Genomic DNA, 25,293 nt, shown 5'->3' on the forward strand with positions numbered 1-25,293 from the left:
TGCTGCAAAAACTAGATGGTATAAACTCATGGATTTACACCTCTCATCTTAAAAAGGCACAACCTCCTGAGTAGACTGTAACTCCTACCAAGGATCTTCACCTGCAGCTCATTAACATTGAACTTCAATCCAGGACTAGGAGTAGACCATAGCTGTTGTGGACTGCTTAAACCCAAGACACAGGACCAGGCCTGTATACAAAAGAACACCTATGTGTATTGTATGATAGCTATTACAATTATTGTCCTAGAGATACTGGCAACTGCTATCTTGTGCAGAACAGGGCATTTGCCTTGTCTGATTTAATGTCCTTTTAGTAGTTAAAATGAATTTCACAACCTTGCTCCTATTTACCCTATGTCTCTAAAACCTCTTGCCACTGTCACCCATTGTTGCCCATAAGACAAACCTGTTTCTATAATGGGCTCAGGATTATGCAGACAGATTATAAAAGGATGCCTGCTGGATATGCAGACTCATGCCTCTTTCCAGTGGCTCCAGCCTGCCATGGTGGGTATTTCCCTTCCAAGGTCAAGACTAGCTAGAATACCAAAATTTATTACATCACAGAAATGGTTTCATATCCTTAGTGCTGGCATAACAAAAGACTAAATATATATAATTTCCCCATTAAAAACACTCAAGAGCAAGGACATGGGAAAAGATTTTCAAGGGAAAGGACCAGCTCACCAGCTCTCACTTTAGCATCCCCCCAACTAAAAGAGAAGGTGGCAACCATGCCCCAAACAACAGCCCATTTTCAAAATGGGATAATGCAAATTTGGAATGGGTTTATCTGGTTCATCCCTTCATTTGGCCAACTCAGCCAAAATGCTCCTTTATGCTTGGAACGAAGAAACAACTCCAAGGACCAATGGCCAAACACTACAAAAGATATGGGGTGGATACCTGGAGAAATTGTATTGTGACCTGGAGAAATTGGTGGCAGAAGCTATTGCTTCCAATAATAATAATAATAATAATAATAATTTGTGTCATGTCCTGTTTTTGCTTACAATGTTATTATGGTATGTCCAGATCAGTCATCAACTGAAAGGGCTAGAATAATGATTGCCCAAAGAGTTGCTCTAATTGAGGAGGCAGTAGCATAGCCTGACCCAGCTTCCAGGTTTGCCTTCCCTTTTGCTGTATATCTGGTCTAGATCCCTATATTTTTAATTTCCTTTTACCTTCTTTCCTCCCCCTATTTTAATCTTCATGGGACACGACCTGCTAAGAATGAGCCTTCCTAGCAAGGTGGGACCTGAATTTCTGGGAATAAACCATCCTAGCAATGAAGGACCAGCTCAAAAAAAAAAAGAAAAAGAAAAAAGCAAGCTGAGACCAGAGACACATTTTCCTTCTAAAATGCTTTCTCCAAATGATTTTAAAGAAAAAATGGGGGAAATGTGAAAATAAATCTTGGGACCCCAAACTCACTAAGCCAAAAGGAAAAGTCAAGCTGGGAACTGGGTCATGCAAGCCTGCCTCTCATTTTGGTTCCTAAATAAGATGGCTACAAGATGAAAAGCTACATACCTCCCTCACAAGGAAATTCCTTGTGGTCCCCAAGATCTTCACCCTAAAGCATTTCTGTTAAAGTGCATCATGCCAATGTGAATTGATAGCTTTTCTTCACAGGTGCAGGGAACATAGGACAGAACTCAAAGTCATCCCTCTGCACACATTGTTTCCTCTGCCCTATTGTCTACATTAATCTTATGTAAAAATGCAGATTCACTGAGACCAAGGCAGGAATGGCTATTTTCTCCTACCCCTCTCACATGAACATTGGGTATTTCTCAATATCCTGCCCTTTCCCCTTTAAATATTGAAGCCCTCAAAATCATCTTCAGAGAAAGGCATAGACCTGTTTCCCGGTTGTGTGTCCTTAACTTTGGCAAATAAACCTCCAAAAATGAATGGGACTTGCCCTGGTCATTTTCCTTGATTGACAACTGGCACATCCAAAAGAAAAATGACAGCCCCCTGCTAAAAGAGCTAAAGATAAAAATGGAACAAAGATTTATACTTCAAATGTGAACATAAAGTAATATTAGGCTAAGCAGAACTTAAGGCAGTAAGTTTTATGGTTAAAAAGTCAATATGTGGTCGGCCTCATGTGTGCAAGTTGCTACAGTGGAAGTCAAAGGGGAAACAACAATTCACAGGAAAGAGTACAAAGGCATCACAAAAAAATAAAACTGATTTCATAAACACAGTGATTCTGGTTCTTCAAAGACATTTCCAAGAAAAGTTGCTAAGGAAGGTGAATCTAAAACCACATCTAAGAACTTTGAGAAAAGTGTCACAAAACCAGAGGAAAGGGTGCGAAGCAGTTGAAGAATAAGCAACAATGGGACAAAGCACCAAGGAACAAATTCCAGCCAGCAAATAAATTCAACAAGAAGAGAAAACTCCAGCCAGATGGCAAAAGTGGTGAATCAGCAGCCAAGAAACCCAAATGGGATGACTTCAAAAAGAAAAAGAAAGAACTGAAGCAAAGCGGGCAACTCAGTGATAAAAGTAACTATGACACTGTTGTGTGGGCAAAGCAGATTTGGAAGACTTTAAGAAGAAAAGACTGACAAAGAAAAAAGAGTAAAGTTAATGAATGACTTGCAGAAGTTGATTCAAGGGAAAATTAAAACTATTGCATTTATTAGCTGGACATGTTGGCACATTCCTGTAATCCCAGCTACTCAGGAGGCTGAGGCATGAGACTCCTTGAGCCTGGGAGGCAGAGGTTGCAGTGAGCTGAGATGGTGCCACTGCATTCCAGCCTAGGGGACAGAGCAAGACTCTGTCTCAAACAAACAAACAATTGCATTTGCACATGATTCAACTCGTGATCCAGTGTTACATTCAGTGTGGTAATGAAGAACAGTCAAAACAGGCTTTTGAAGAATTGGGAGATAATTTGGTTGAATTAAGTAAAGCCAAATACTCCAGAAATATTTTAAAGAAATGTCTCACGTTGTGAACATGTACCCTAGAACTTAAAGTATAATAAAAAAAAAAAAAAAAGGAAAGTATCTTGCACAAGCTCACGTAGCTGGTAAGTTACATAGTTGGGATCTGAATTCAGTTGTGGCTTCATGCCTGAGCTTTCAACTACTACTACTAAACTGAGAAGGCACTTGCTTGAGTAAATGATGTCATCCTCTTAATGAAGCATTATGCAGCTGTTAAAGATGATAGATGTAAAGGTTATGAGGCAACATGAAAATATAACTCATTTATTCAATAAATGTTTGTTTCTAAATATATTCATTTGCTGAATGAATAAAATGTTAAGCAAAAAAAAAAAAAAAAAAAGAAATGTCACATGTATGGAAGTCAACCACAGATTGCAGAGATAATGAGAAGTTTAAAAGGCCCCGTGAGGAAGATGCTGTGGCAGGCAGAAACATCAGCCATCATGTAGGACACATATAATGACAAAGCCACTTTGGAGCAGAGGAACATGCTGACGAAAGAGTTCTATGGGAACACATTTCACCTTTACAAGTCAGTCGATCACCAACTCCAGACAAAGTATTAGAGGTACAGCCAGAAAAATTAAGAGCTTATTATGGATGAAATGAAACAGAGTCTAACTCCAGTGGCCCAAAAGGAAGCTGTGATTAAGCATTCATTGGTGCGTATTCTTGGACGTTTTTTTTCTTTTTTTTTCACCTATGCACCCCCCAAACTCAGATCAGAAATGATTGAAGTCATCCACAAAGCAGTGGTATACCTGGCACACACACACACGAGGGCATGGCTGGCCATGAGCCTGTGGCATGGCATGCCCAAGGACAGGAAAGTGACTGTGAAAATAATGAAGACTTAGGTTGAAAAAGTGACTGATGGCCAATACTCTCATTTGGCTTTCCTGGCAGCATTTGATTGTATTGATGATACTAAGCTTGTGAAGCAGGTAATAATCATATCAGGAATTATCAGTTCATTGCCTAGCACAGGAAATGACAAACATGAAAGGAAGGTCCTGTTGTATTCACTAAGCCCCAGAGATCCTGTATATCTACTATGAGAAATCATTGAAGTTCTGCAAAAAGGAGATGGAAATGCACACAGTAATAAAGGTACAGAAATCTGCAGATATGAGCTCCTAGAATCCATTTCTCTAGCTTTGTTAAGCTTCCTGCAAGGACATGCCCAAGAGGTGGTGCTAGATAAGTCCGCGTGTGTTGGTATCTGACATTCTGGGATCTGCCACTGGAGACGTTCAGCCTGCCATGAATGCCATTGCCAGCTTGGCAGCAGTGGAACTGCAACCTAGTGGCAAGGACCGAGAGCTTCACATTGCAGAACATTCTCCAGGACATCTAGTTAATAGAGCAAGATAAAAAGATGAAATAAAATGGGAGAGAAGGTTGTTTTGCAAAATCATTTGTACAGCATGTTGGTATGAGGAACCTGAAGTCCTGGGCTAGTGTAAATCGAGGTGCCATTATTCTTTCTAGCCTCCTCCAGGTTGTGATCAAGAAGTTGCAAACAAACTCAAAGATGGACTGAAAAGCTTGATTGCTACATTGGGAAAAAAACAAAGGCACCAACAAAGGAATAGAAACTCTACTTGAAAAATTGGGCTCATGGGTGGAAAGAGTTAAGAGCAAGATGGAATCATTTTTCCTGTTCCCCATTCTGTTTCCCAATGCAGAAAAGAAGGGCTAGGGTTCACCTTACTGGTAATTTGGGGGCTCTGTATATATGTTTCTTCTTTGTATAAGAATCTATTTATGAAATTGTTTTTAAAATGAAAGTCAATATATAGCTATAAGATACAATCAATAGTGAATTTACAGCATGGAGTTACTTTGACCAAATAACATGGCAATGAAAGTACAAAAGAAAAAGCATTAGAAACATGAGAAATCAAAATGTCACTATTGTCGTGGATGATTTTCATGCCCTACCATCAATCAAGGTAGATCAAATAGACAAAAAGACATTGGTTTAAATATATTCATATTTTTGTTTCTATATCACGCAAAACTCAGACGGATTTTTATAAAATAAGCAGAATATGTTTATGCTGGACTGTGTTTCAGCACAGGCTGTGATACAGACCTACAATTCTTTGGTGATGCTAAAGGCAACTCAAGAAAGACAAGGAATGATCCTTCAAAGCAGCTCAAACAGGTTCAACAAGAGGCTTGAGTGGAAGATACCTGCCATATGTAAAACGGTACTGTGGGCAGAGAAAATGAACAGTGTTTCAAACCCAAGCCCCAGGCAGGAAATCATAAGGACAGAATCTCTGACTGTTAAATGTAGATTTGTGATCACGCTGCTTTATGCATGCAAGACTCTGTATACTGCCATTCAGGATGAGTACCATCAGGATTCTATTTCTTTGATAAAGATGAACGATTCTCCAAAACAACACAAGAGAAGCCAGATAGTGAGTTGTATCACTGTAGTAGGCAGCTTCTAAAAGAGCTACCAATGATCCCGGTCTTCAGGTCTCCAGGTATTCATGCCCCTGGGTAATTCTTTCCCTGCAAGCATGATCTGGACCTACAGACTTGCTTCTAAGGTGTGGAATACAGCAGAAAAACATCTGGAAAGTTACACCTTTCCAAATAAGCCTTGGTTGCTTGCTCGCTCCGATGGAAACCAGCTGCTGTGCTGTGAGCTGTATTGTGGAGAGGCTCATATGGCAGAAAATGGAGGGAGGCCACTGGGCCAACAGCCAGCAAGGAATAGAAGCTCTTAGTCCAACAACCCAGGAGGAACCAAATCCTCCAACAACAACATGAATGTTCTTGGAAGTGGATCCTTCCTTCCAAGTACAGCTTTGAGCCAACTGCAACCCCAGCCAATGTCTTGACTGCAGCCTTATGAGAGACCTGAGCTAGGGGACCCAGCTAAGCCGCACCCAGATTCCTCACCCACAGAAATCGTGAGGTGAGAAAATGTTGTTTCATGCTGCTACATCTTGGGGTGATTTTTTTCAGCAGGCATAGATAACTAATGTAATTCATTGAATTATAATTAAATTAATGGGCATCCCATTATATATGAATCCATAGCATATTTTGTTGACAAATATGATACATGAAATATTTATAAGCTCTGATTATATACTAGGCTACAAGAAAAATCTCAATAAATATAAGAAAGCAGAAATTCAGTTTATTTTCTTCGATTAGGAAATTTTTATTTAAGTTAAAACCAAAAAGTCTCTCTGATTACATGGAAATTTTTCTTCTTTTTGTATGCATTATACATACTAAATTGTGTATACAACATGCATATGCAGTTAAATAGTAATTATAAAGTAAATATCCATGTAGACATTGTGCAGGTCAAGAAACAGAATACTGCCAGTACCAGAAGCCTCCTGTGTGCCTTCCCTGATCACAGTCCCTCCCTCTCGCCGAGGTAAACCCTGTCCCGACTTTTAAGAAATCATGCCTTTGCTTTTCTTTATCTTACCCCCATGTGTGCATCATAATATATGTATTCAGTGTCTTTTTCTCAAGCTTAGTAATGTGTCTTAGCTTGGATTCCTCACGTGCAGTCTAGGACAAAGAGTCAGGTGCATGTGACCTGTGGAGCTCCTGCTTTCAGGAGAAAAGCGGTGAAAGCAGCAGGACAGGGCAGGGACAGAATCAAGGCAAGGATGAGGTCTCAGCTCTGCCTGATCTCAAGGGGGGGCTCTGGAGCTTGAATAGCATCACACTGTTGGTCCCACCAAGACACTTGTGATAGCCTGTTACTAAGTTTTTGGCCCACGTGTTCCCGGGGGTACCCTTTGAGCCAAGGGCAATTTTCCAGAAAAGGGGCCAGCTCTGAGCCATTAGCAACCATAACTCACAGGGGCTGGGGGCAATGGCTTGGAAAAGGAGATCTGGTTGATATTCACCATATAGTATGTTTGTGAGATTCATACTTTTTGTACGTGTAGCTGAGTTCCTATATTTTCATGGCCAAATAGTATTCCATGGTATGAATATATCGCATGCTGTCAATGGACATTTGGGGTATTTCTAGATTTGCCTACTAGAAATAATGCTGTTTTATGATTCAAGGGGCAAAAAAAGAAAAGAAAAATAAACAATGCTGTTTTAACTGTTCTTATTATGTCTTGTGTTGGATATGTGTACGAGTATCTCTAAGGCATACATCTAGGAGTGGGATTGCAGGGTTATAGGATATGTGCACCTTTTATTATATTATAAAAATTGTTTTCCAATTTACACGAACACCAGCATTGTTTTCATTGCTCTACATCTTTGCTAACACTTGTATTGTTAGATTTTTAGTTTTAGCCATTTTGGTAAGTTTGTAATGGTATTTCATTGAGGTTTTAATGTATTTTTCATATTAATAATGATATTGCACACCTTCTCATACATTTATTGGCTGTTCAGAAATTCTAGTTTATAAAGCTTCTGTTCAAGTCTTTTGCCTTTTTAAAAAATATAATGTTTGTTTTTCATATTGATTTATAGATGTCCTAATTACTGTTACTTTGTCAGTTTTATGTGTTGGAAAAATCTTTTCCCATTCTTTAATCTGTCTTTTCACTCTCTTTTTGATGACTTTTAATTAATAGAAATTTTTATTTTATTAGAATCTAATTTCTTAAACTTTTCTTTTATGGCTAAGCTTTCCATGTTTTATTTGAGAAATGTTTTCTAAACCTAAAATCATGAAATATTTTTCTATACTACTTTATAAAAGCTTTATAGTTTTGCCTTTCACTCTTGAATTTTAATCCACCTATGATTTATTTGGTGTATGGTGTGATATAAATATCCAGTTTTGTACTTTCACCATATAAATAACCACTTGTCCAAGTATAATTTATCAAAAAGTTTATCTTTTCCCCATTGATCTTAAATATCATATCTGTCACATATGAAGTTTCCATATTTGTATGTTTGTTTCTATTCCATTGGCCTGTTGTCTTAGGTACATTAATGCTTCCACCTAGCTCTCTTTGAAGGGGGCCCTTTTAATCTTAGTGCTTTAGTTCCACCAAAACCTGCTGGGATTTTCACTGGAATTGCACTGAATCTATTGATTAATTTTGTATACTTTTCAATTTATTTATGTCCTTTTCAATGTCTCTTTATAAAAGTTTCAAAATTTTACTGAAGTATAACATGCATACAGAGAAATATACGAATTATAAGTAGACAGTGAAATGAATTTTCACAAAGCAATACACCTAAGTTACTAATATCCAGATTAACAAAAAAACAAAAACAAAAAACACAGAATCCCAAACCCCTCCAAAATCCCTTTTTTAGCTACCAACTTCACCCACAAGAGGAAACCACCTTGAGTTCTAATACATGAATTTTGTCCACTTTTGAACTTTATATAAATGGAATCATTCAGTATGTACTTGTTTTCTTTCACTCAGCAGTATGCTTGTGAAATCCGTCCGTGTTGTTCAGAGTTATATTTTGTTTATTCTCTTTGCTGTAGTGTTCTACTGTATGAATTCCACCGTATGAATTTACCACAATATATTAATCTATCTATTGCAGATGGACATTTGAGTTATTTCTAATTGAACCTATTACAAATAGTAATAAGCAGCTGGGCGCACTGGCCCATGCCTGTAATGCCAGCACTTTGGGAGGCCAAGGTGGGTGGATCACCTGAGGTTAGGAGTTTGAGAACAGCCTGGCCAACATGGTGAAAACCTGTCTCTACTAAAAATACAAAAAAAATAAAGTTAGCCAGGTGTGGTGGCAGGCACCTGTAATCCCAGCTACTCAGGAGGCTGAGGCAGGAGAATCGCTTGAACTCGGGAAGCGGAGGTTGCAGTGAGCTCAGATCACGCTACTGAACTCCAGCCTGGGCAACAAGAGCGAAACTCTGTCTCAAAGAAAAAAAAAAAAGTAATAAGCATCCTTTCACACATCTTTTGGGAACATACATATGCATTTCTATTAAGGATATAACTGAATGTAATTGCTAGGTCATAAGTTTTGCCCTTAGTAAATACTGCCAAGGGGTCTTCCAAAGTGGATTCAAAGTGGATTGTGTCAGTTCATACTTCCACAGCAATGTATAAAGGCCGAGTTGATCCACATGCTCATCAATACTTCCTATTGTCTTTCTAGTTCAGTTTAGCCATTCTGGGGGTATCGAGTGGTATCACATTGTGGCTTTAATGTGCATATCCCTGATCCACACCTTTTCCTATGTTTATTGTCCTTTGCATATCCCTGTCTGTGAAGGATCTGTCCAGGTCTTTTCTCCACTTTTCTATTCAGTTATCTGTCTTTTGCTTATTGAATTTCAAGAGTTTCATTATCTGAATCTATTAGGTTCTTGACTTTGTGACACTACATGGCAAAATGTTGCCTAGTGTGGAAATCCTAATGCATCCAAATCTATTTGGTTCCTGGAGTTCAAAATGAAAATGTAGATAATGAAGGACACCTGAAGTCACTGTAGGTCTATTCCTGCTGATTCGGACTGATGTTACCTTATTTTCTGGTGAGTTTGGGTATTATGAGAACATGTATTCTGGAGATTCTCTGATGCCTAAAATGATGGTGCCTTCCTCCAGAGGTGATGTGCACTCTCCAGGCCCCTAGGGTCAGTCCAGGACTTCTTTAAACCAGTTCGGGGCACAGGGTTTTTTGGACCATCCAGGTAAGGTGATTTGGAGTTACAAACTCACAGAGACTGCCAGCACGTGCTTGTCACTTCGCAGAGATCAGGTTTTTCTTTACTTTCCTTCCTCTGCAGTGTTCAACACTAAAGAATTTTTTTTTCCCTTAAGATCTCCTGGGAGAGTGTTGGAAGGTTAGAGCGTAAAAGTGGGTTTAGGTTTACTTCTAGATAATTCCTGACCTAAGGAAGTAGTCCTTTTGGGTCCTAACCTTATAGAGGAAGGTTTCCTATTAGACTCCCCACCTTTGCCAGAACATAAACTTTAATTTCTGAACTTGCAGACCCTGAAAGAATAAAAACAATAAAATCCACCTTTCCTTCATTGGCATATGTCCTCAGAGGCAAAAGCAACTTCTGTGTTCTGAGACAGGGTCTGGCTCTGTCTGCCAAGCTGGAATGCGGTGGCAGGATCTTGGCCTACTGTGACCTCCGCCTCCTGGGCTCAAGCTATCCTCCTACCTCAGCCTCCTGAGTAGCTAGGACTACAGGCGCGTGCCACCACACCCAGTTAATTTTTTGTAGATATGGGGTTTCACCATGTTGCCCAGGCTGGTCTCGAACTCCTGATCCCAAGTGATCTGCCTGCCTCAGCCTCCCAAAGTGCTGGGATTACAGGCATGAACCACCACCCAGCTGCAACTTCTGCATCCTGCTTTTCCCTCTAGATTCTCGCTGCCATTTAGATGTTATCATGGTAAATCCTATCTTATCACCTTTCTCATGCTTTTCAGACTTTTCCAATTTTTGCAGCATTTTTCAGTTGTTTTCAACTGGTGGATTAGTCTGAATAGTTTACTGACTACGTTACCCAAAATATAATTCCTTTAAGTTTGCAGACTGTCAATAATTATGGAAATGGGCAGGGAATCTCTTAAATGAAATGACTAAAATTATTTAGTAAAAAGTTGAAACAAGATCGATCAGTTCACATAAAACTGTACAAGATATAGTCAGTCCTATAATTTAGAGGTAAATCATAGCAATAAATACTTTTCTTGTTCTTGTTTTTGTTTGCTTCTTTGGAAACAGGGTCTCTCTCTGTCACCCAGGCTGGAGTGCAGTGGCATGATCATAGCTCACTACAGCCTCAAACTTCTGGCCTCACACGATCCTCCTACCTCAGTCTCCTGAGTAGCTGGGACTACAGGCACATGCCACCATGCCCAGCTAATTTTTTATATTTCTTATAAAGACAAGCTTTCACCATGTTGCCCAGGCTGGTCTCATACTCCTGGGCTCAAGCAGTCCACCAGCCTAGCGCTCCCAAAGTGCTGGGATTACAGGCATGAACCACTGTGCCCGGCTGGGACAAGTAATTTTCAAAGTCAGCTTCCCAGAGCCTCGCAAGAGTAGGGCACATGAGAGGAGATGGCAGAGCATCACATCGGGAGGGGTCCAACCTTTTGCCATCTGGTCACCCAGAGCAGCTCCATCTATATTGATACCTAGACTTGACCAAAAATACCACACAGAACAGATAAGCATTACAAATTGCGTCAAGGGTCCCAAGACCACCCCTGGTTTCGAGGCTTCTCTAGACGGACTCGCAGGACTCAGCACACAGTTGCACTCATGGCTATGGTTGATTACACGGAAAGGATACAAAGCAAAAAAAACAAAGGGAAGAATCACATGGAATGAAGTCAGGAGGAAGCCAGATGCAGACTTCCTAGAGGCTTCTCCCATCAGAGGCACACAGATGTGCTTCCTTCTCCAGCAACAAGGTAACAATACGAATGAAGTGTTACCCATCAGGGATACTCACTAGAGACTCAGTACCCAAGGTTTGGGGAGAGTTGGTGGCGTAGGCAGCCTATGCCTGGCACATACCAAAATTTCAAATTCCTAGACAAATAGCACAGTTTCGGCATAAACTATATTGTGTGCAGAAAGCAATCCCAACAAAATAAACCACCCTTATCATGTAAGAAATGGTGGGAACCCTCCAAAAATCCAGGTTACCAGATGTCAACCATGGACAACCTTGCAAGCAGGTCTTTCTAAAAATAGCAGTCTCAGGTCTGTTGTGGTGACTCTTTACTACACACACAAGAAGAAATATATCATTGAAAAATGATATTGTATGTCTATAAAATATAAAGGAATTATCTGATAAACTATTAAAATAAATAAGAGCTTATAAATATGACAATATGGAATTAATAATATGTTTATATACTAGCAGAAACATATACAAACCAACGAACAAAAGGTCCTATATGCAATAGCAACTAAAACATATGTAATGCCTGGAAATAATCTTAACAAGACATGTAGTGACAACATGAAGTAAAAATACAAATTATATTAAGAAATATAAAATAAAACTTGAAAAAGTAACCAGATGATTATTCCTGATTAGGAAGACTGGATATAAAAATAATGTTCAAAATTAATGTATAGGTCTAATGTAACCACAATCAAAATCTCTGCTGCTTTGAGTACTTTCTTTAAAAGAAAAACATAGGTTTTGGGGGGTTTTTGCCTACTTTGACAAAATGATCTCAAAGTTCACTCAGAGAATAAAAAGGGGAGAAAATTCAGAAAAAAAATAGTTGTTAGAGGGTGAGTCTTATTCTGTTTTAATCATCTTACAATGATATGATAATTAAAACAATGTGGTAAGTGTACAAAGAATAGCCTAGATCAATGAAACAGTTAAGTCCAAATACGGTCTTAGTATATGAATAACAAAGAATGCTTCACAAATCGATGAGGAAGACAAAAGTTGTCAATATATGATTTAGGAATAACTGTTTGACAATTTGGAGCACATTCATCTAAACCCTAATTTTTTTTTTAAAGAAAGCCAATCATGTCTGATCTTTTTATTACTGCAAATAGCCATTATGAAATATAATGAAAACCAAGATGTGTTTGGCTTTGAAAAGGTTACAGTTACATTAGTATTTGCTACTTCTTTATGTCAAAAAAAGTAGGTAAAATAAAAGGGCAGACAGGCCAGGGAAAAATATTGCAAAGAGTTAATATATTTTATATATTAATAAAAATATACAGTCACATATTGCTTAATGAAGAGATACATTCTGAGAAATGTGTGATTAGGCAGTTTGTAGTGAGAACATCATACCCTGTATTTACACAAACCTAGATGGTACAGGTTTGCACACCTAGGCTATATGGTATGGCCTATTGCTCCTAGGCTACAAACCAGTACAGCATGTTACTATATTGAAAACTGTAGGCAATTGTAACACAGTGCTAAGTATTTGTGTATCTAACATATCTAAACATAGAAAAGGTGCAGTAAAAATATGGTATGAAAGGAAAAAATGGTTCACCTGTGTGGGGCACTTACCATGAATGGAACTTGTAGGACTGGAAGTTGCTCTGGATGAGACAGTGAGTGGGTGGTGAGTGAAGGTGAAGGCCTAGGACATTACTATACACTACTGTGGACTTTATAAACATTGTACACTTACATTACATTTATTTTTATTTAAAAATAGGGTTTTTTCTTTGATAGTAAATTAACTTTGGCTTACTGTATGACCACCATATACGCAGTCCATTGTTGACAGAAATGGCTTCATCAGGACATGGTTCTATTATATCTTTATATGAAGCAGAGGCGATAGTAGAAAGTATTTCGTCCATGGCCATGTGGTCTTGGATAAGTCATTTAGCTTCTCTAAACCTCAATTTCCTTCCTTCTTGCAGGTTGTGGCAAGGCATAAATATACATAAAGCTCTTGGCATAATATTCTACTCATTATGGTTGACCAACAAATGATAGCTAATTAGTAGTGGTGGTAGTGGTAATTATACTTGTAATGATCGTAAAAGCTCACATAACTAAGAAAGCATTGTCCCCAAAGATAAATGCGTAAAAAACATGAACAGAGAATTCTCAAAGGAGAAAATAAAACTCATGAACTTGGAAAAATGTTTGACCTCACCAAAAGTCAGAAAAGTTCAAATTAAAGCCATGAAATGGCATTTTTTCACCCACTAAATTATCCAAACATTTTTTAAAAAGTAGTACCCAGTGCTGGGAGGGTGTGTTGAAATCGATATTTTCATACATTGCTGATGATTTATAAATTAGCACAACTGTGTTAGGAAGTAATGTGTAAATATGTACTGTCATTTCCCCAAAAGATCATATTCTCTGATTTAGTAATTTCAAGGCTGAGATTCACTCCTTGGAACAGACCCCAAACGTGAAAATGCTACATGCAAATGAATGTTCAATGTAGTTGTTCTTGAATAATTAAAAACAATCTAGCTGTCCAGCAGTGGGAGAAATTACTACAATTTACTCAGTAGATATGATAATTAGACTGTTACTCCGAAAATATAAGAAGTAAGGCCGGGTGCGGCGGTTCACACCTGTAATCCTAGCACTGTGGTAGGCCGAGGTGGGCAGATTGCTTGAGCTCAGGAGTTCGAGACCAGGCTGGGCAAAATGGTGAAACCCTGTCTCTACTAAAATATAAAAAATTAGCCATGCATGGCTAATTTTTTACGTGTGGGCGCCTGTGATCTCAGCTACTTGGGAGGCTGAGGTGGGAGAATCGCTTGAACCCGGGAGGCAGAGGTTGCAGTGAGCCGAGATCGCGCCACTGCACTCCAGCCTGGGCAACAGAGCGAGACTCCGTCTCAAAAACAAACAAACAAACAAGAAGTAGTCCAGGCGTGGTGGCTCACGCCTATAATCCCAGCACTTTGGGAGGCCGAGGTGGGCAGATTGTTGGAGGCCAGGAGTCAAGACCAGCCTGGGTAACAATAGCAAAAACCCCGTCACTATCAAAAATACAAAAAATTAACCGGGCGTGGTGGCAAGCACCTGTGGTCTCAGCTACTCATGAGGCTGAGGTGGGAGGATCGGTTGAGCCCAGGAGGCAGAGGTTGCAGTGAGCGGAGACTGAACCACTGTACTCCATCCTGGGCGACAGAATGAGACCCTGTCTCGAAAAACAGTTAAAAAATTAAAAAGAAAATACAATATGAGAAAATAAAACAGGAAGCAGCATTGTATGTGTATTGTATAGCAGACAAAAGTGGAAAGACATATTTCAATTTAGAAACAGTAATATTAAAATGTATGATTATGGAGAATTACTACTTTTATAATTTATAAATTATAGTTAATTAAAATTAGATTTTGATAATTATTTCCACATGAGTTCTTTCTTCTTTAAATGACACCAAAATTTAACCTCAAAATCTTGGCAAACACTGACAGCCCTGAGTTTTTTTATATTGCTCCTCTAGAGGGAGCACAAGTGCTTAAAATACTTCATAACCATGACAATGTTTCACAATAGTCAAGAATTTTAGAAGGGCAAGAAAACACAGTAATCTACTGCAGTTTATCAGTAGTGTAGTCTGGTGTAGATAATCTAGTCTTAGATACAGAAGACACCCTCTAGCTATAAACAATTTATTTTCTATTATTAGAGCTGCTTTTAAGTGACATCAATTTTCTTGCATTGAATATATCATCTTTTTGAGTTGAAGTTCCCAGTAGACAGGAAAATGATGAAAAGGAAAAGAAAATCAAGGATGCAAGCTACTCTCAAAGTCCTAATGTTACTGACATGGAATTATAGTTTAATAACTTTTCCTTAAACTTCCAAAGAAAAGTGCTATCAGCCCATTTAATTTTTTTTTTTTTTTTTTGGTTGTTGTTGTTTGTTGTTGGTATCCTATTAATGTTGAGTTCCGCAGAGCACCAAGAAAAGGAAAGGAAAGAATTTGTATCTTTGATGTATTAGTTATTTTGACTAGGTGCCTACCCAGGCAGGGCAAATCTGATCAACAATCCAATGTGTCTCTTGCTATGCCAATTGCAAAAGGAGATGGGGTTTCGCTTTGGACGGTCCTCAGGGTCAGCCACTTTCTAGCTCTGAGTCCACTCTAAATGTTCTCAAGTTTGTTCGATTTGAATTTCAAAAACCCTAATAAGGTGCATAATTTCCTTCTGTAACCCAGTTTTGCCACAAAGCTACTTGGAATCAAGAGCAACATGAACAACCATAGCTTCTTCACAAGTACTTATTCCTCCTTCCATCTTTATACACCCAGACAACAAAAAAGGCAATAGAAGATGGGGATGATAGGAACCTGAGAACTCTTTTTTCTTCTGACCTGAACAATGAACATCTTTTCAAATAACAAGTCGTAAGAGAACAGCAGATGAATTATTTCTCATGGAATCTAGAGGTAGAAATGCCCCATAAAACTTTTCTATTTGGGGAAGGCTTGCTCAGGAATCTCATTTCATCTATTGGGTGTAGTCTAACAGATGAGATAAAAGGCCAGGATCCTGCAGGACCATCCCCGCTGTGGAGCCCTTGCCCAAAACGGAGGTGGTGAGCTTCACTCCCTGCCTGTTGGAACATCTACATCCATCTTCTTTGCACTTTCAAACTACTACTACTACTTAGTATTGTAATCACTTTTTATTATTTAAAAGGATGTGAGCATTGTAGAAAGTTACCCTCCAAAAACCCAAAACCCCTGCTAATTTAACTTAAGGTTCTCCAGCTTTCCATATCAATACATTTTTATCTTATCTAATATCTAGTCCATATTCAAGTTTCCACAATTTATTCCCAAAGTGTCCCGTATAGTTCATTTGTTCAACCCACAGCCCAATCCAGAACCATGCATTGCTTCTGGCTGAAATGTCCTTTGAGTCTCTTGATCGAGCCCGATTTCTCTTCTTCTTCCTCCTTTTTTTTTGTTTTGCGACAAAGTCTTGCTCTATCACCCAGGCTGCAGTGTTGTGGTGTAATCACAGCTCACTGCAACCTCGACCTCCTGGATTCAATCGATCCTCCTGATTCAGCTTCCCAAGTAGCTGGGACTACAGGTGGGCACCACCATGCCCAGCTATTTTTTGTGTTTTTAAATAGAGATAGGATTTTGCCATGTTGCCCAGGGTGGTCTCAAACTCCTGGGCTCAAGCAATCGACCCACCTCAGCCTCCCAAAGTACTGGGCTTACAGGCATGAGCCGCTGCACCCGGCCCTATCTTTCTTCTTTTTAATGACTCTGACTTGTTGAAGAGCCAACCAGGCCAGTTTTCCTAATTCCTGACTTTGTCTGCTTGCCATTTACCATGGCATTCAACTTGTTCCTCAACTGCTGAAGTTTACATCTGAAGTTAAAACTAAATACGATGAATTCAAGTTAATTTTTAAATCTATCATAGATGGTGGTATACTTCACATTGCATCTTCATCATATTAGAGAACATAAATAGTAATTGCTTGCTAAGATTCATCCCTAGGTTAGGGTAATAGTCTAAGCCTTTTATTGAGTGACAGAATGCTGATTTTCTAATTCTGTCACTCTTCTACATTCTTGGCAAGCATTCTTCTGAAAATAGAACTTTCTCTTTCAGTTGGAGCTATTTGGTTACTCTAAGATACATTTCTTACATAAAGGTTAGATAAATGCTTAATTCTTTCTTTCATTACCAATTGTCAAAGTATGAAGTCAATTGTCAAGCCATCTCAAATGATGGCTTACGAGTTCTCTTTCTGGCTTTCTCTTTTTTTAGTGTCCCTATAGAAACATGGATTTTTAAAATTTAGTGTGATTCAATTCATTAAATCAATATTCTTTTTGATGTTCAAATTGTTGCAAATTTGGGTAAGGGTGGGCTCCCAATTTGGACATACTTTTTATTTTTATTTTCCATTAAAAAATATTTTTAGCATTTCTTTTGTATTTTTCTACCTATTTATTTTTGTACATGAATAAGTTCTTTAGTGGTGATTTCTGAGATTTTGGTGCACCCATCACCCAAGCAGTGTACACTGTATCCAGTTGTAGTCTTTTATCTCTCACCCCACTCCCACCCTTTCCCCCAGTCCCCAAAGTCCATTGTATCATAGGCCTTTGCATTGGACATACTTTTTAACTTAGATTTTACAGATAATATTCCTTCCTCTGGGCATTATCTCAGTCCCCAATTTATGCTTAATATTTTCTGTTAATGTTCTTCTCTGTCATTGATTTAGAAATACTCTTATACCATATATCTGTGTATGTTTTGTCTACTATAAAAAAGTTTCACTTTTTAATTTTCAGGTTTACAATTCATGTCATAAAAACTATCCTTATTTGCCAACTCAGTGATTTGTTGTCCATTTTCTTATCCGTTTTCAAAATTTTATTGTTGTTGTCTCTTCTCCGACAACAACATGGTCTCGTGGAGAGGTAGGCAGGAGCCAGGGCATGAAGAGTCTTATACGCCAAGTTGGAGAATTTAGACTTTCACCGGAAGGTGATCAAGTGACATTGAACAGGCATTGCAGAGGAGTATCATGATCAGATCTCCTTTTTGGAATGATCAGGTGATCAGGCTACAATATAGAGTATTTCACAGACGTGAATAGGACTAGAGGCTGGAAATCCAGTGAGGGACCTAACCTGCAGTGATTTAAGTAACCAGCCCTAAGAAAGTAGCAGTGGGTATACAGAGAAGTGAACAGCTCTCAGTGTGTTTAGAAGTAGTCACAAGGGCAAGATGCCATGGCTCATGCCCACAATCCCAGCACTATCGGAGGCCAAGGCAGGAGGATTGCTCAAGCCCAGGAGGTCGAGGCTGCAGTAAGCTAACGTGCCACTGTACTCCAGCCTGAGTGACAGAGAGGCCCTGAATAAATAAACAAACACATAAGAAATAATCACCGACGGGATTTGGTGATTATTTAGATGTACAGGCCAAGGAAGAGGAAAGAGTCAAGGATGACTCCAGGTTTCTAGCTTGGGCAACTGCATGGGCAATGATGCCATCCACTGAGATCTAGAACAATGGATGTGAAACCAGCTTCACAAGGAAGTGTGGCATCCTGCCTTTAAAAATGCCAAGTTCCACTACGTTTTATCCTCATTAGGATATTAATGACCACATTTTCCCAGTGAATGCACTTTTCTATTTCAGGAAGTAATACAGATCTTTTCTACTTGAAATCACCAACATTCCCTCTTTTTTTCTTCCACAACCTCCTCATCCTGCGCTACCAGCTCCAGCACACTACCGCACCTGTGCCCACATACACTGGCTTCCATCCTGCTTCAGTGGAAGAAAGGCACCTGCTGCTCTCCATGGCACTCCTCTACTTGTGCCCAAAATCCCTCTCATGTTCTCAAGGTGTCTGCACTGGCAAGTACACTTTTTCTCTTCTGTATCATCTTTTTCTCCCTCCCTTTAGGATGATTTCCATCTATATGCTATTATCCATTTTAAAAAGCAAACTTCTCTTGACCTCATGGCCCTTCCAGCTACCACTAAATTTTTCAACACCCTCAAAACCCTTCAAACTCATTCATATTTTTGTCTTCATCCCTAGCTTTACTTTCTCACCTTTTATTTCTCCCCCATTCTCTTCCTTAGCTCCTCTCTATTCAGGTTTTTATTCCCACCATTCCACAAAAAGAGCTCTCAGCAGGGTCCCAGTGTAGGTACATTCTACAAAAGTCAAGGCCAGTTATCTGCACTCATCTTATTAGACCTTCCAGCAGCACTGGCCAAGTCTCCCACTCCGTCCTTCATTCATTCAACACATCTGTATTGAGCACTTACTCTATGCCAGGCACTGTTTTAATCCTTGTGGTACAACAATCATTTAAAATGACAAAGATTCCTGCCCTCTGGAGACTTATATCCCAGCAGGGGGAAACAGTTAACAAACAAAAAACAATAAATAACTAGATTACATGGTATGTTAGAAGGCAATAAGGGCTATGGGAAGGAGAAAACATAGAACTCAGCAATAGCCTTGAAGAGTTTCCCTTTCAGCACATAATTATCCCTATAACGAAACACACCCTCTGTGACAATATTTGATATCAAGTCAGATTACAGAATACATCTCTACATCCTCACATAATAAAAATGAATCACATTTTCATCTGCTATCTTTCTGAAGTCAGTGCTCTCCTCTCTCCTAATTCTCCTGGATTTGATGTGAGGACACTGGAGAAAACACAGAAGGAACAGTTGAAACTCGAGAAGGGAGAGTGGGGATTTGGTATTTCCCATTGCGATACTATGTATTGGATCCTGGGGGCAAGTAACAGTAATGGAAGTGCCAAACGTCCAGGGTATAAGCTGACTCCTTTTTTGCCCTTTTTCCAATTATGTCAAGTGATAGCTACTTTCTCACAGTAGAGAGTGAGTCAGAAATTCAAAGTATGATAAATGGTCCAGAAGTGAAATTCTCTGTGGGTTAATACTTTTTGTTTTCATGTGAAAGAAAATAAAGCTATTGTGTAAATATAATAATTATGGTAAGCATTGATTTTATACTAGGAATGGCAGATTGTTTGCAAAAATGACTAAAATCATTCCTTCATCGCTATATGCACACTGCTCCCATCAAGAGGTACTGTCTGTTTCCGCCTCCTTTTATCCAGTCGGGCCTTGGGACTTACGTTGATTAGCAGAATGTGGTGGAAGTGATGGTGTGAAACTTCCGCATCTGGGCCTTACAGCATCCACTTTCACCCTTTTGGAACATTATGCCACCATAGGAGCCAGCCCAAGCTAACCTGCTGGGAAATGAGACAAGCGCTGCCAGCTGAGGACTCCCAGACAAACCAATCCGCAGTCAAGCCACCAGGAGACTATAGCCGCAAGAATGAGTCCATACAAGACCAGCACGAGAACCTCCTAGCTGAGTCCAGACCAACATAATTGACCCACTAAACATAAAACAATAAAATAACTTGGTTTCAAACCAATTCATTTTGAAGTGGCCTGTTATACAGAAATAGGTAGCTAATATACTAGGTATTAAATATTTATTATTTATTAAAATGATAATTGTTTTAACATTGAGCTTTGTTCCTTTAATAAGTAGAATTTGAATAAATAAATTTAATGTTTATGAAAAGAGATAACAGTGAGGAGTATATACTGGAACCTTTTTTTCAATAAAAAGTCCACTAGCGGCCGGGCCCAGTGGCTCATGCCTGTAATCCCAGCACTTTGGGAGGCCGAGGCGGGTGGCTCATGAGGTCAAGGGATCGAGACCATTCTGGCTAACGCGGTGAAACCCCATCTCTACTAAAAAATACAAAAAATCAGCCGGGCGTGGTGGCATGCCCCTGTAGTCCCAGCTACTCGGGAGGCTGAGGCAGGAGAATGGCGGGAACCCGGGAGGCGGAGCTTGCAGTGAGCAGAGATCACACCACTGCACTCCAGCCTGGGTGACAGAGCAAGACTCCGTCTCAAAAAAAAAAAAAAAAAAAAAAAAAAAAAAAAAAAAAAAATCCACTAGCCCTATATCTTGGTATAAGTGTTTATTTTTATAAAAATTAACCACATTATACATAGTGTTTCATGACTCACTTCATCCACTCGACATTGTAGATAACTACCCATGTCAATACATGAAGAGGTATATTTTTAAGTAGTTGCATAATATTCCATTGAACAGATACACATATTTGTACGACTCCCTTTTGACTGACAGCTGGGCTAGTTCCCAATATTAATGTACTATAGATAATACTGAAAGGAACTTCTTTATACTTACAACTTTGAATACTTACTGTTTCAGCCTCAGTTTTCTCATCTGTAAAATGGAGATATATCTGACCCCTCCTATAGAATTGTTATAAAGATTAATGACACTGTGGGAGGCTGAAGCAGGAGGACTGCTTGAGGCCAGGAGTTTGAGACTAGCCTGGGCAACATAGTGAGACCCTGTCTCTACAAAACTAAAAAATTAGCGAGGCATGATAGTGCACATCTGTAGTCCCAGCTACTCAGGTGGTTGAGGCGGGAGGATGGCTGGAGCCCAGAAGTTCAAGGCTACAGTGAGCTATGATTGTGCCACTTCACTCCCGCCTGGGTGACAAAATGAGCCTCTATCTCTAAAAAAAGAAATAAGATGAATGAAATAATGCGTATGAAGCCCTTAGCGGTTTTAGGAATATAACGAGCCCTTAATAAACTGGTTTTGTCATCACTATTATTATAAACTTCATTAGGGCACAGACCATGTCAGCATGGTCCCTCAGGGCCTGGCACATTATAAGTGCTCAACATTAAAATAGCTGACACCCGCTGAATGCTTTCTATGGGCCAGGCCCTGGGTTCAACTGGAACTTATGAAATATTACAGGTACTGCTATTATCCCCATATTACAGATGAGGAAATTGAGGCACATAGAAGTGAGGTAACTTGCTTAAGAACAGAGCTAAAGTTTGATTTCACAGCAATCTGACTCCAAAGCCCACGCTCTTAAAACTATACCATGCTGCCTCAGTAAATATATCCCCAGTAAATACAGAAATCAATATGATAGATTTCTAGAAATGCAATCTCTGGGTCTCAGGACATACATATTTTAAGGCTTTTAATACACATATGTAAGGTAAGTTATTATAATGTTAAGTTTTTGAAAAGCAGTAAATAAAATTTTCTATGCAATGTTATCATAACTATGAAAAACAATGCGCAGAAGAAAAATGGAAGGAAACTCATCAAAATGTTAAGAGTTACCATTTCTGAAGGACAATTCATGGGTGACTTTTTTCCTTCTATTTTTTTAAAATTTTCTGTAATGAGTTGTTACTTTATAAGAACAAATTAAATAACCATAGCTTTGCTTTTGGTGTTATATGTGTTGTTCTACCTCACAGTTGGTTCTGTTCTTGAAAGCAAACCTAAGAAAAAGAATTTTCATGATTAAATGGCACTCTTTATCCTCTATCAATCTTAGAAAGGAAATTAGGGTCACAGGTAATCTGCCTTCCTAAAACGAGCGTGGTAACTTGTTTGATCTAACTCCTGGCGCTAATAAGGAGTATTGTAGATTTACCTGTCTGATATTTCCTGACTGAGGACAAGAGAACTGTTGTGCTCTTGCATCCATTTGCAAAGCGCTTTTTATTGACTCAGGGTTTTGCAAAGACTTTATCAAATTGTTTCACAAACAATCCTGTGAGGTTGTAGTGAGTTCCACTGAACCTTGGATACACATACACACCTACATGAAAGCAAATGTAGCCGGATAATAATTTGACATATCAACCTCTGTACTTTTTGCCCAGTACTTCCTGATACTCCAGAGCTTTCCTCAGTTTTAGCAGCAGCTAGGGCGTTCTCTGCTTACTCCCTCAGAGAAAGAACAATATAACAGACCTTGAAGAACACAGGTATCAATTCTTGACTTTCAAAAGCCTAGGCTTAGAGGAGGCCCAGATGACAGAAAATGAAGAATAGCAAAGTTTCACCACTTCTCCCCCATCTAGTTCCTCAGCCTGTGAAGGAGAGAGGGTAAAGCTCAAGAGAAGAAGAAGAGCTTAGATGTTAACACAGAGATTTCTTTAAAAAGTGGTCCTGTACTCCCAAATCTCAGAGAAGTTTCAGGGATCTGACATCACAGAAAACCTATGCCTCACTTGGGTATAAACAGGGTGAGCAGGAGAAAACAATAGTTCTCTAAGCCTTACACGGTATGGAAAGAGTGAGAATATCTCCCATGAACGCAGAAGTAATGAGGACATGGAAAGAAATGACTAGTCATCAAGTTCACTCTTCTGCCAATTCCAACCTGCTGTAAATTTTAATTCTGGAATTTCCGTTGGGTTCTTTTTAGAGTTTCCATTTCTCTACTGAGATTCCCTACTTGTCCATTGACAATTTCTCTAATTCTTTGAACATATTTATTAAGTTCAAAATCTGGGCTATCTGGAAGTCGGTTTCTATTGACTACTTTTTTTTTTTTTTTTTTTTTTTTTTTTACATTTTGGTGGACTAGTTACCACCTTTAGGAAAAAGGAACTTCCTGGCAATGCTAGCGTCAGAACTGGATTAAGCAATGACATTCAGGGATGACAATAATCTAATGTCGAAGTAGTTGCTTGAGGTGAAGGAGGGTATTATTTTGATAGAAACGACACATCATGTGTAATGGTTTCCAATCTTCAAGTAAGCATGACAGTTGTAAAACCCTTGTGAAAAGCATAAGAATAGTATCTCCAATCCTCTTGATTGGCTTCAAACAGCTGGCATGACCTGCCCACTCATTAAAGAGTAGAACTGGAAGAGAATTTAAATCATTAACATCTAAGTCCCCGCCTTCTACTAAGTAGGAAGACTATGTCCTCCAATGATGATAATGTTTTTTCTAATCAAAAATCAGCTTCCTTGCATTCTAATATAAAGGTAATACATACTTACAGAAAAATCAACCAAAACAGACAGGTATAAAGAAGAAAGTACTACTTAATTACTATTAATATTTTGTTGAACATCCTTATAGATGCTGTTCTATGCAAATCCTTATGCATATAAATATTGCACTCATACTGTCACCAACAACGGACCCATTTCTCTATGTCTGATTATACTGGGTGTGCGTAATCTTTCCAAACTTTACCAATCTTTACCATCAGACAAAAAGTAAGACTCAAATTTTGTTGAGTGATTTGGTTCTAGTGCTGAGGATGAGCATCTTGCCATGTACTTCTTTCTGGCTTTTAATGGACAGTATGTGCAATATATAGTGGCCTGGAGAATAAATAAGATGGTTTGCTACCATACTCCCAGATATATTGCACTAACTCTGTGTGTCCTTGAGTAAGCCACTTAACCTTTCAATGCCTCCATTTCTTCACATGCAAATGAAGGATTTGGAATAGGCGTTCTTGAGCTTCTTCTCTAGCTATCAGTAGGGGAGTGATGGGGAATGCACCATGCAGATCTGCAGTAGGCATCTTTGGGTGACTAACTCAATAGCCATTCCCAGCCCCTCTCCCTTCCCTGCTTCTATTCTAGAAGAGGCTGGAAAAACCCAACATCCCCTCTGTAGGCCTTTTTTGGAGTTAAGGGATGACAATATGACCAAATTCTGGCTAAAAAGACAGAGGGAAGTCTATCTGGATGCTTCTAGAAAGCCTTTTGCTTTCCTGATGGAAGAAACAGGCACAAGAGAGAGCAAGCTCACCAGCACTGTCTCTCCTTTGCCCCTGGCTTCCATGTAGACTTGATGCCTAGACCCGTGGGACAGTATGCTGGCTTCGTATTGTGTTGGTCCAGCTAAGCAGCATCTGTTACGCAGAATCCTCCCATAGTTCCAGGTTAGCATTGGCCACAAGGGAAATATTGCATGAGATCTGGGAGGCAGCAACCAAGCAGCAGCCATGGTTTTTATGCTGTGAAGGACAACACAAGGCGTGAGGAACATTGGCAGTTCTCACGCATTGTCGCTGACCTGCTGCCTCACCTTGCTGGCATGGGGCAGCAAGACTCACAGTTCCTCCTGCTCCCACCAGATCTCCTCCTATGGCTTCTTCAAGTCCTAAGCCAAGTGCATCTGTAGCTCGGTAAAGGGTGCCAGCATGTTTTGCAGGACACCTGTATTATTGAGGCTGGAGATAGTGAGAGACACAGGCAGATCCGGTCTGTCCTAAAGGACTTCAGTCATTCATGAATTCCAGTTTGTTCTCACAGATTCCAGTCTGTTCTTGCTATCATCCACATCCAACTTTCTGCCCTGACTGAAATCCTGACTGACCTATAGTGACTTCAGACTCAACACTAGAACCGAAGACAACAAACAGCCATGCCAGGACTCCTCCACCAGGTCTCACATCCTGCAAGGTCTAGGGCAGCACTGTCCAGTAGAACTTTCTGTGATGAT

General features: G+C 39.4%; 1 long non-coding RNA gene and 1 pseudogene across 1 annotated transcript in view; one reads left to right on the plus strand and one right to left on the minus strand.

Annotated features, from left to right (window-relative positions):
* The window catches only part of LOC134728961 (uncharacterized), a 124,914-nt gene that overhangs the window by 96,985 nt on the left and 2,636 nt on the right, over positions 1–25,293 (minus strand). The gene's annotated exons all lie outside the window — the stretch shown is intronic.
* Positions 2,090–4,680, plus strand: LOC100988454 (pumilio homolog 3-like; annotated as a pseudogene).

The sequence above is a fragment of the Pan paniscus genome, chromosome 15 (assembly GCF_029289425.2).
Source record: "Pan paniscus chromosome 15, NHGRI_mPanPan1-v2.0_pri, whole genome shotgun sequence".
In the NCBI taxonomy this organism is placed as follows: Eukaryota; Metazoa; Chordata; class Mammalia; order Primates; family Hominidae; genus Pan; species Pan paniscus.